Source organism: Silene latifolia, chromosome 5, assembly GCF_048544455.1.
Source record: "Silene latifolia isolate original U9 population chromosome 5, ASM4854445v1, whole genome shotgun sequence".
Taxonomy (NCBI): domain Eukaryota; kingdom Viridiplantae; phylum Streptophyta; class Magnoliopsida; order Caryophyllales; family Caryophyllaceae; genus Silene; species Silene latifolia.
In genome coordinates this window covers 81694153-81705722 of record NC_133530.1, presented here as the reverse complement: position 1 = coordinate 81705722, position 11570 = coordinate 81694153, and positions in this window count along the sequence as shown.

Below are 11570 nucleotides of genomic sequence, written 5' to 3'. Positions count from 1 at the left end.
GGCAATTTTGCGGTTTTAGGACGTCTCCCAAACCTTTGCGGCAGCTTCAAACAACTCCTACCCGGGTTCATTTTATTTAGACACTTGTTTGTGTGAAACAAGATTAGTACCTTAAGGTACCTTGGAGGTCGTAACTACCCTCCTACATTTTGCGATCTACCCTTAAGTGTGAAGGTTCGAGCCACGGTTGTAGATGCATAATCTAATAAACAGCGCTAAATTACTTATAATAATTTAGCACTTAACAATGAATGATATAATTATCAAATTTAAACACAGAAATTCCCAACGATACTTATATATCAAGAAGATTCCAATAATACAACATCAACTAGAGTCTTCACAAGAGTACTTGTGGATGCTAAATTAAAAACTAAGGGATAGATTGTTGACTACCTCCATGATCGGATGGGCTCGCCGTGCTACTTCTACTTCTAATACTAATCTATCCTACGCCTAAGAGACTAATCTAAGGATAGACTAAGTTGTAGTTGTTGTTCTTGTTTGTTTGAATGAAATGCCTCCTTATATAGGCATCATCCGGCGTCTTGTAACCTACTCCTTAGAGGGAGGCGGTTAGTAAACCGCCGAGTCTTCTTTAAGCTTCATATGGGCGCTTATCATGCCCTTTAGCTCAACGTTCTTCATTTTGGACTTCTTGGACTCCATTTGTCTTCGATCTTAGATTGACTTGACGCCAACAAATACCCCCCCCCCCAGCGTTCGAAGGTTTTAATTCAAAAGAAAACCTTCGGACGCTAAAAACTTCTCAGTTTATGCGCCTTACCTTACGCTTATTATGCCAAAATTCCCAGTGCTTTATCCACTGATACCATGCTCTACAAACTCCAGAGCAAACCACCAAATTCACCCATCCTAGTTTAAGAAAAATCTACAGAATCGTCATAGACTCATCAAACCCTATCATGAACGAAGGATTTGACCCTTCGTCATTCTGTCAGGCCTCGGATTGTCCTTTTCAAATAGATCCACTGCACGCTTTCCTTGAAGGATTTATCATAATGTCTATCAGTTAATACTGAAAGAACAAAAGGAAAGATGAACTTCTCACCTAACGGGTGTCATATTTGTAATACTTTGAGGAACCCAACCGTTTATAACGTTTCAAATGTGAACAACTTCTCCACCTCTTCACATCTTGTTCTTTTCGATTTCTTCGAGTAATTCGGTTTCCAAAGAACCTTTGGAATAATAAATAATTTCCAATCATTACAATAAATGAAGGAATCTATCTTATAGACGCATTTATTCCAACTGGGCTATATTAATTAACTCCCATAGGTGCCCTCGGCGCTAGGGTTTTATAGTTCTAGACTTTGTGAAGTCGACCAATCTTCTGAAATTGATTATTGCACTTCATTATCATCTTCATCAGAACTATCAATTACAATTGGAGATGACTCATTGTCTCCTGCTGGTGCCTTATCCCGGAATTCTTCGTGAAAGAGCTTTCTTTCCTCAAAATTCGAAAAACCCAGACAACCGCAATTTACGGTTATTTCTACTCCATTAGTCGTGGTTACCATCCTCCATGGTTGTATAGGCTGTGGTTTATGAGTTAAGCTCAACTCATATGCCCAATTAACCCTTGGACTGTCAGAATCATAGGTAAATAGCCAAGCCCAAAGCCGGCAGGTCTTGATTACTTCCCCTTTTGATTGAAGCGGAAGCCTTTTAAAGACCCCTTTCATGAATTTTCTCTACCCTAAAACCTCATTCAAACAAAGTCCAGATGTTGTTTTCTCAATTTTGCACGAAGCCCTGAGAAACGGTAGCCTCTCTTTTAAAAGGTCTCTTGCAAATTCAGCTCTATTCGAGGCCTTAATTCCATTGTATTGGCATTGCGGTTCAATGTCAACTCTCATGGACACAAATCTCATCTTTGATAAGAAAGAGGAAAACTTTTAAAGATTTTCCACAAATTTTGTATTTGAAATACGAAATCCGGAGGAGAAAATAAACAGACTCCTTTAAATATTAAAATAAAATAAGAGACGTTTCGTTTTCACAAACTATCCTTGTAGAGAGGTTAAATAAGTAACCCTCTTTCCCCCTTTTCAAGGGTAATGATTATCCTTAGGCGGCGGTTTACATTTCCAGTCTACCACATTCACTAATAGGTCAAATCAATCCCTAACTGTCTCACCATATTCGAAGAGAAACACAAGTAGGCAAGTGGACCACAATAATTTCCACGGATTAAATCCAAAGTTCGCCTTTTTATGGTAAGGACTTCTGAGGCGTACCGCGCTGATCCGCATTATTCGCTTATTTGTTTAGCGCTTGATTATTTCATTCACTATTCTCAATCCTTTTATGGATTTATGAATTTATTATGTGAATTTTAATCAAACTTATTTGACACAAGACTTAAAAATTATATCTAATATGTTGAACCTTCATTCTAAGGAATGTGAAACGATTTAAAAGAATCCGATAACTTATTATTATTATTATTATTATTATTATTATTATTATTATTATTATTATTATTATTATTATTATTATTATTATTATTATTATTATTATTATTTTATTATTATGATTATTATTATTATTATTATTATTATTATTATTATTATTATTATTATTATTATTATTATTATCATTCCTTAATACTTTAACATTTACAAAATAATGCTACAACTTACAATTGCAGCATAAGATAAAATAGAATGTGACAAAATATAATTGTCACACAAAATCCGAAGAACCGTGGATAAAAACATTATCTTATCACACCAACCGCAAAGTAATACGTCTACTTCCAAAGAACGGTTCACAATGCTACCATTATCCTGGTCACCGAACAACCATAGAGGTCCTCTTGCCTTAAAATCTCGTTCCCATCACTGTCATACTCAGGAACATGCTCCACATCATCGTCATCCACCTCCATTTCTTCTGGAAAATCGTCAGCAAGATTCCCTTGCTGGTTCTATTCAAACTAAATGGGCCCTATTAGTCCAGCAGGGTTATGGTTGTAAAGTGTACTCGGATCATATAACCCTTCCACTAAAAAAGCCAACAAACTTGTCCTCCTCAAAACCTCTGAGGTGACGGGTCTGGTACCCAAATAGGCTGTAATAGTTGACCCATTTGAGGCTCACTTGACTCCCCATTGAAGCTGCCTTTTATACCCATGCTTCAGATTCTCGGGGCGACATCCATATTGTCCAGGTACGGCAAACCATGATCATGCCATACATTGTACGACGATTCGTACAAACCATGATCTTTCTCAAAACATCCTCCACATTACATACTGCGTGGAACGGCTGATCCTCGTCTAATGGCTTCGCTCTTTCCTTCGCCTTCTCGGCTAACTCAATGAAAGCTACCCTTTTATAGACCTCTTTAAAATACAGATTCGAATAAGCATGAATGTCCTTTTTTAGGATCCTATCTGCCTCTTCAGTTTCAAATCTCATTAAAGCTGAGTTTGCGTTTGTCGACGAGAAAAAGAAATTATTTTCCTCAACTGAGATCATTTCCATGATGAAGGAAATAAAAATTTTAAAGGTTCCTTTAAAGAAATGTTTTGGGATCACTGAAAATGAAATATAACCGCACTTAAATAAGCAAGACCAAAAAATACTCCAAATAACCCTAGTTTTGCTAGACATAATTCGTATCCACTTTTTACACGTCTCCTAACACGTGTCCTTCATCGCACTGCTTAAAAACACTGTAATCCAAGCGACATCCCTTCGTAATACGCATTAGATTTTCATGGATTCTTTTATTAAGTTCCCTTCTATTTCTATTTTATAGTGAAGACACCTTCTAGAATATCTTATTCCACAAGAAAAATCCTCAAATGACTTTTCAAAAACTTTTTCCATTATTCGGAAAAACTTCTTAAAAAATTACCATGGCATCTTCTTCGTTTATCACCGTAATCCGACCCATTCGGTACACTTCTTTGCACGGAAAGGATCTCCCTACAATCTATTCGATTTCAAACACACATAACGCGATTTACCACCCCTCAAGGTTAGTTTTGGATCTCAAACCTGATGACAAGGAATTTCCTGATGCTACCTTAGGCCCTTTAATCTAACCTTTCCGGTATACCGGTGGTGATAAAATCTTACTCGAGGCCCAAAAAGGTCTGGCCTCTCACTACCCGGACAACTCTGACATCCGTCTACTTGCCTTCCATCCAAACCCTTTTCCAAAATAATTGAGTTGGGGTCTCCAACCCAATCAAGGGATAGTGTAATGGTAAGGACAAGAACAAAACTCTAGGAATCAGCGTTTGGTATAGTCGCCTATCCAAGTTCCATGATAAATGGATAGAAAATCGAATCAACCCATTTATCCGTCTAGCGCATTAAAATATTCTCCCCTTTGATAGTACCCTATGTTCAGTACTTGTGTCATTATCGAATCCTGCGCTAAATTGCTTCTTTTTACCGCATGGCGCCATGACCATTACCTTGGCTGATATTAGCTACCTGACTGGTTTATCACCAGTTGGTCCTGCTAGAAATTTCATCTCTTTGGACAAGAGTAATCTCTCAAATGAAGGGAAACGTCTCTACGAAGGAGAGTTTACTTTAAAGGATAAACGCATTGCAGTGGCCAAAAAAGGTTTCTCGGAGATCAAGAAAAATTTCAGAAGCGACCCCCCAGTCAAATTCGAGGATATCATCTTCCTTGATTATGTATTTTCTAGGCTCTTAATGCCCAAGAGCGGTGAATGCGTTCGCGGATTCATTCCACTTGCCGCCGAAATTCAATCATGCACCGGACCGGTTCCTCTAGCACCTTTGATGTTAGGCTCCGTCTAGAGGATGCTTGGTTGCTGTCACCAAGTTGCTCGTAACTTTCCCGAGAATGATGGTAAAGAACCCAAAGAACCAGGTCTACCCCTGAATGTAGTGGCGTAAGGGGTCCTCTCTAGCTTTTGTCCTATTGGGCAACTCTTTATTTTCCTTACCATAGCGCTATCGACCCCAAATACATCTGGAAAGGTAATGCTAGCCTTAAATGTAATAGTCTTGCCGAATTTCTCATCGACGTTACTTATGTAAACCTATCTAAATCCGTTGGCGACATTGTTGACTCCTTCCTTTGTCGAAGGAATTCCCTTGGCGCCGTTACTCAGTGTTATATGCAGGAGCATCACTTCTCTGATTCTCCAATTTCTCCTTTTAAGTTGTATTTACCTCCATGGATGATCGCCATAGAATTCCCGGTTCTTGAAGAACCAACTCGGGAAATTTGGGACAGCTTTCTGTGTCCTAGAGACTTGTCGTATTCCCCATTCCTTACTACTGATTTTGGTGCAGAGGTATATAACCCTCAACTTGTTGCACGCTATTTGGCCTCGTCCAGTCTTTTGGCATTCCATTCTTGTGGTCAATGAACAACCTGTGGCATGGTAGAGTGAAGTTGAACATTGCGGACGTTGAAAGACTCTATTCCAGTGTTGTTCCAGTATCCGTGACCCAAAGCTGGCGCTACCGCCATGGTGCGGCTACTACCTCACATACTCAATGGTGGTCTTCTTCACCATGGTGCTCAAGAGACAACTTAATTCAAGCTACTTGCGGGCTCAAACAAAGCATCCAAGGTAATCTTAAACCCTTGTAACAATTTCTTTATAAACAATCATATCGCTTCTCCCGATAGACATCCTTATGCAATTCTATCTTTGTAGTCAAAACTCCAGGACTGAAGTTTCTAGTTTTATCAACTCATCATGACATGCCACATAACTTTGCTTCCGCAAGACCCACAACGCCTACCATCCAGGAGCTTAACATTTCCTTTGACTTCCCAGGGAAGTTCAACATTCCTTCATCAACCTTCGTTACCAAGATGAAAGTGATCCTTACCATCGCCGAAGCAGAGAAAGAAGAACCCCTCCAACCAGAAAAATCAGATGAAACTATTGAGGAAAAACTCATTGTCAGGAAACGAAGTGGCCCTTCCACCTCTAGGAAAAGCCCCAAAAAGCAAAAAGTCGCTGATCTTGCACCTAATAACTCCCATGCTCCAACCACCCAAGTAATTGAGATTGTTGATCAGGGTCAAATAACCCCCTCTTCCTTGACCGTTTCGAGCCAAGAACATGCGCCTCAGCCTTCTGCTCCAATTATTATAACGAGGTAAGCAACGCATACCCCCGCCATGAGGAGGGTGATCTAGCTCGAGAAAAGCGCTTTGAAGTTATGGACCACTCATACTGACCCCACAAGAAAAAAGTTAGCAAGCCGCTTCAAGGGTATCATCTCCCATTCATGCAGTCACGAATTCAAGCGAGGCACTTCAAATGGACCTTGTTGCAACCATGATTACAGATGATGTTGTACCTGAACAATCACCATCAGATTCTCAAACCTTCCAAGTTATTTTTCGTTCTTCAGAAGAAGACTCTTTCAAAGAGAATGAAATGGTTCAAACGACATCTCATCCCAAGAGCACCCCCCAAGAAAATACTCTTGAGAAGCTTACACCACTGGCGCTGTCATGGCTTGAACAATCACCAATGGCTGGCAAAATGATAAGTTCCCCTTCAGCGTTTCCCATCATTGTAAAGTTGGAATGTTTAGAGTTACTACCAACCAACAGAGAACTACTCCAATAACTCCATTAACTATGCCAAGTATCAAGAAGTTCTTCTCCCTTCCACGCACGAGTTCAGAGTTATGTTGAAAAGATAAGTCAACTAAAAGCATCGGCGCTCGGCGACTTTGACAGGTATGAACATCTTCATGAACAATTCAGTGCCAACACTGTATCTACACAGACCCTCTATTACCAAGTAACCTCAGCATTCGATGCTCAGCGTCAACATGAACGCCAAATTTAGGAACTTGACCAAAAAATAAGCGATGCAGAAAACGCCCTCAACGAGATGAAAGCTCAACGCCAAGCTCTATCCAAAGGTCAATCTATGCTACCTTCTTCACTTGGCCAACCAGCTCATGTGATTACAACTCAGATTGAGAAAAGCCAGCAACATGTTTCCTTAATTCAGAAACAGCTGGATGAAATGAAGAACCAATGGAATACACGCTCCTAAGCCCTCAATGATGAAATCTCAGGTTTTTTGGCTTTTGTTCGTCAGGCCAGACATTCTGAGGGCTGATCTTATACAATCAGTGTAACGCCCCCATGTTATCGCAAAACTCTGGATATTGTTTTTTAATATTTGCTGCGTACTTTTCCCAAATAGTGGGATGATAGAACTTCAAAAATTTGCCGTTTATGCTTCTTTTGAATTATGTTCCATCAAAGTTTTGCAGGTCATACGCATTTCCTGAAAAGACCTTAGCAACCTAAACGGTCCTTCCCATATAGGCGACCATTTTCTATAGAAATGATCCTTATGCCCTTCTGGAAAGATCACTTTCCATAACAAATCTCCTTCTAGAAAAGATTTAGCCTTAACACGAGCATTATATGTTTTGGTTGACTTGATCTGATTTCGCAACAAATTCACCAATGCCTACACTCTTAGATGTTCACTATCTAAGTTATCAATACTCATAGATTCAACATAAGAACCTAAATCCATCGAACTTTGAGACAGAACCCAAGAAGATTCTACATTAACCTCAGCTGGAATCACAGCATAATGGCCAAAAACTAACTGGTAAGGAGTGTACCCTATAGCCCCCCTTTTGAAGTTCTATAAGCCCACAACGTGTCAACTAATTTTTCATGCCAAGATCTAGGATTGTCATCAATCATTTTAGAAATCCCAGCCTTAATCAACTTATTCATAGATTCAGCTTACCCATTTGCCTGAGTATAATATGGAGAAGAATTTAACAGTTTCACCCCAAATTGAGTGGTAAATTCTTGCATAGGTGACCCATTACAAACAGGCGCTTGGTCAACTGTAACACTTTCTGGCACCCTAAAGCGAATAAAGATAAACTCCTTCAGTCCATTGAATCCTGTGTCTTCACAGTTTTAAAAGGTTTAGCTTCAACCCATTTAGTGAAGTAATCAGTAAAGACCACTACATACTTATGTCCTTTGGAAGAAGGTGGGGGTAATCTCACCAATCATATCCATTGTCCAACCATGGAAAGGCTGTGGCTTTATAATCGGCTTTAAATCATTAGCAGGAGCCCTACTAATCTGACCATAACGCTGACACGACTTGCAACCTTTTGCATATGTCACACAATTTTATAAAATTGAAGGCCAGTAAAAACCATGACGATGAATCAACCATCACATCTTTGGTCCAGACTGATGAGTGCCACAAACGCCTTCATGAACCTTTCCCATGATAAGTAAAGCATCATCAGCGCCTATACATTTCAATAAAACTCCCTGATGATCCTTTTTATACAGGATGTCATCAATCAAAAAGTATCCAAAGGCTTGCTTTCAAACCTTAGGATTCCACCCTTTTTGAGACGGACTGTTTAAAACACTTATAATGTCAGTTCGCCAATCTAAAGGCGGCTGCTCCAAAATATCAACCTTACAAATTTCCGTTGTAAAAGTATCCTCTTTAACAAGAAAATTCCTTTCTGAACGCTCCACATTCGTCAACACATCAAAATCTTCCAAGTTATACCCAGAAGCAAACTGCGCCAATTGATTGGCCATTAACTTGGTTTAGTACAAGTTGAGAATCACCTAAAATTCAAACTTGGAGGGCTCCCAGTTCAATTAGCTTCTCTAAACCAGTAATAAGTGCCTCATATTATACTTTATTATTGGTACCATGACCATGCAAAGTTAGAGTTAATTTCTATTCACTGCCCTTTGGAGATGAAATAACAACACCCACACCTGAGCCATTTGAGGTGAACGATCCATCAAAATACATTTCCCAGGGAATATTGTTAATATTATCACTTGTTTCTATATCAAAACAAGGGTGCTCGATATGAAATTCAGCTAATGCCTGACCTTTAATCGCTCTTTGCGGAATATAAACCAAATCAAATTGAAGCAAATGAATACTCCACTTACTTAAAGGTCCTTTTAATAAAGGTTATGACAACATATGTTTCATCACATCCATCGCCGATACTATTTCTATAGTATGAGCCATGAAATAATGTCGTAGTTTAACCGAGGCGTCAAAAAGTCTTAAACACACCTTTCCAAATAAGTATAACGCTGCTCCGTTTCTTGGAGGACTCGGCTCAAGTAAAATACTACTTGTTCAAAGCCTTGCTCTTTTTCCTGAGACAACATGAAACCAATTGACTAGTCGGCGGCCGACAAATAAAGCCTAAGTGTTTTCCCTGCTTTTGGAGAAATTAGAACAGGTGATTAATCAAATATTTCTTAATTTGATTAAATGCCTCCTGATGGTTGTTGTTCCAAGCAAAAAAATCTTCCTTTTTTAATCGCAGCAACGGAGAGAAAACTTTAGTCTTTCCAGCTAAATTGGCAATAAAACGTCAAACATAATTCACCTGCCCCAGGAATCATTACAACTCCGTTTCATTAGAAGTCGGTTTAGCATTTATCACTGCTTTAGCCTTATTCTTGTCAATTTCAATCCCCCGTTGGTGAATGAAAAACCCAAGGAAATTTTCGGCACTGACACCAAAAGCACACTTCAAAGGATTCATTTTAAGATTAAACTTCCTCATCCTTTCAAATGCATGTCTAAAATGAAACAAATGTTTATCAAATTCATTGGATTAAACAACGACATCATCAATGTAGATGGCCATTGAACCCCCTATTGAATCATAAAAAACACAATTCATAGTTTGCTGATACATAGCACCCGCATTCTTTAATCTGAATGGCATAACCACTCATTCAAACGTTCTTAAAGAACTAGGACACCTGAATGTTATCTTATAATAGTCTTTCTCCTCAATCTTTATCTAATAATACCCAGCGTATCCATTCATAAAACTTAGATACGTATGCCTTGTGGTGGCATCAATGAGTACATTAGCCAAAGGCATAGGATACTCATCCTTAGGAGTGGCCTTATTTAAATCTCGAAAATCAATGCACATCCTAATCTTCCCATTCTTCTTAAAGACTGGAACGATATTGGAAATCCACTCTACGTATTTCATTGGACGGATAAATTTTGCTTTTTAAAAGCTTGCCAACCTCATCTTTAACAGCCTGAATGACTTCTGAGACATTCTTCTGGGCTGTTGAATTACTGGTTTCCAATCGAGTTTAATCGGCAAACGATGTCTAGCAATACTTAAGTCAATGCCAGGCATCGCATGATGTTCCCAAGTGAAACAATCTCTGTATTCGAACAGAATTGTTTTCATCGCCTCTTTTTGATTATGTGATAAATTTTGGCTCATATATGTGAATCTAGGTGCTCCTTCGGTTCCTAAATTCACTTCCTCTAAAGGATCTTACGATTCCTTTCTAATATCATCATTCTTTTCCCTTGGTCTTTCTACCCATGTTAATGATGTATCTTTACTATTTTTCCCATTTTTAATCGGGCATAAATCATCAACTATTTTTATAGAATAATCATTATTTTCTAAATTGCAAGTCTTATTGAATTCAAAATTCATTGCAATACTTTTAGAAAAAAGAGAATACATAGCAATTACTACATTCAAGTAATTAAATGGCAATAAGCTCAATTCTTGAGCGCCTGCTCCTACTGCTGGACCTTCTTTGGGAATGTCCTCTAATTCTTCTATGTGAATTTCTTGAATTTTATTTAAGACGTTATGCTCTTCAACATCTACTATTTGCCATTGATCAAGCACTTCCACTCGTGGATCCAATGCATGTTCCTTAAAATCATTTCTTAAGTTAGTGACATTTACTTCAATAGTAGGAATATCAGCGTAAATAGTCTCATATTTTCTACCATTCCACATAACTAATAATTGATGTAATGAAGAAGGAATGGTATAAGTTTTATGTAACCAACTCCTTCCCAACAAAACATTATAAGTTGTTATACTTCTAACCATATAAAAAGGCATCGTTTTTTTACACGATCCTACTTTAATCGCAAACGATATTGTTCCTTTACAACATTCTGTGGTCCCGGCGAAACTAGTCACCGACACTTTACAATGAGTTATATCCTTTTTTGTTTTTCCAACCAACTTAAGAATAGCGATTGGGACAATGTTAGCGGTAGCTCCATTATCTATCAAGACTCTACTAACCACACGATTTTCCAATTTAACTTTAATATATAAAGGTTTACAATGGTCATTATCCACACCCTAGCGCACGAATAAAGCCTTAATTATCCCATTCACTTCCTAGTCAGTTAAAATCTTATCCAGAGCGTTATTACGAATGAAATTACATGCAATTAAACAATCAGAGATACCTGATCCTGGCGAATCTAAACTTACAGACAATGACCCTTTTGCGCTGAACTTCTTTGGCAGCATAGTCACCATCATACATTCCATCCCATCTGGGTCCAAAGAACCAAATTGAATTGGTGGTAAATCTTCATCAGTTACCAACAAATCAAATTTAGAGTCAGAGAAATCCTCTAAATCCTCATTTTCTTTGTCAGCACCCATCACGTGATCAATCAGCTTATCGATGGCATTAACATAAGCTTCGATACTAGTATCCTCCTTCTTCTTCTT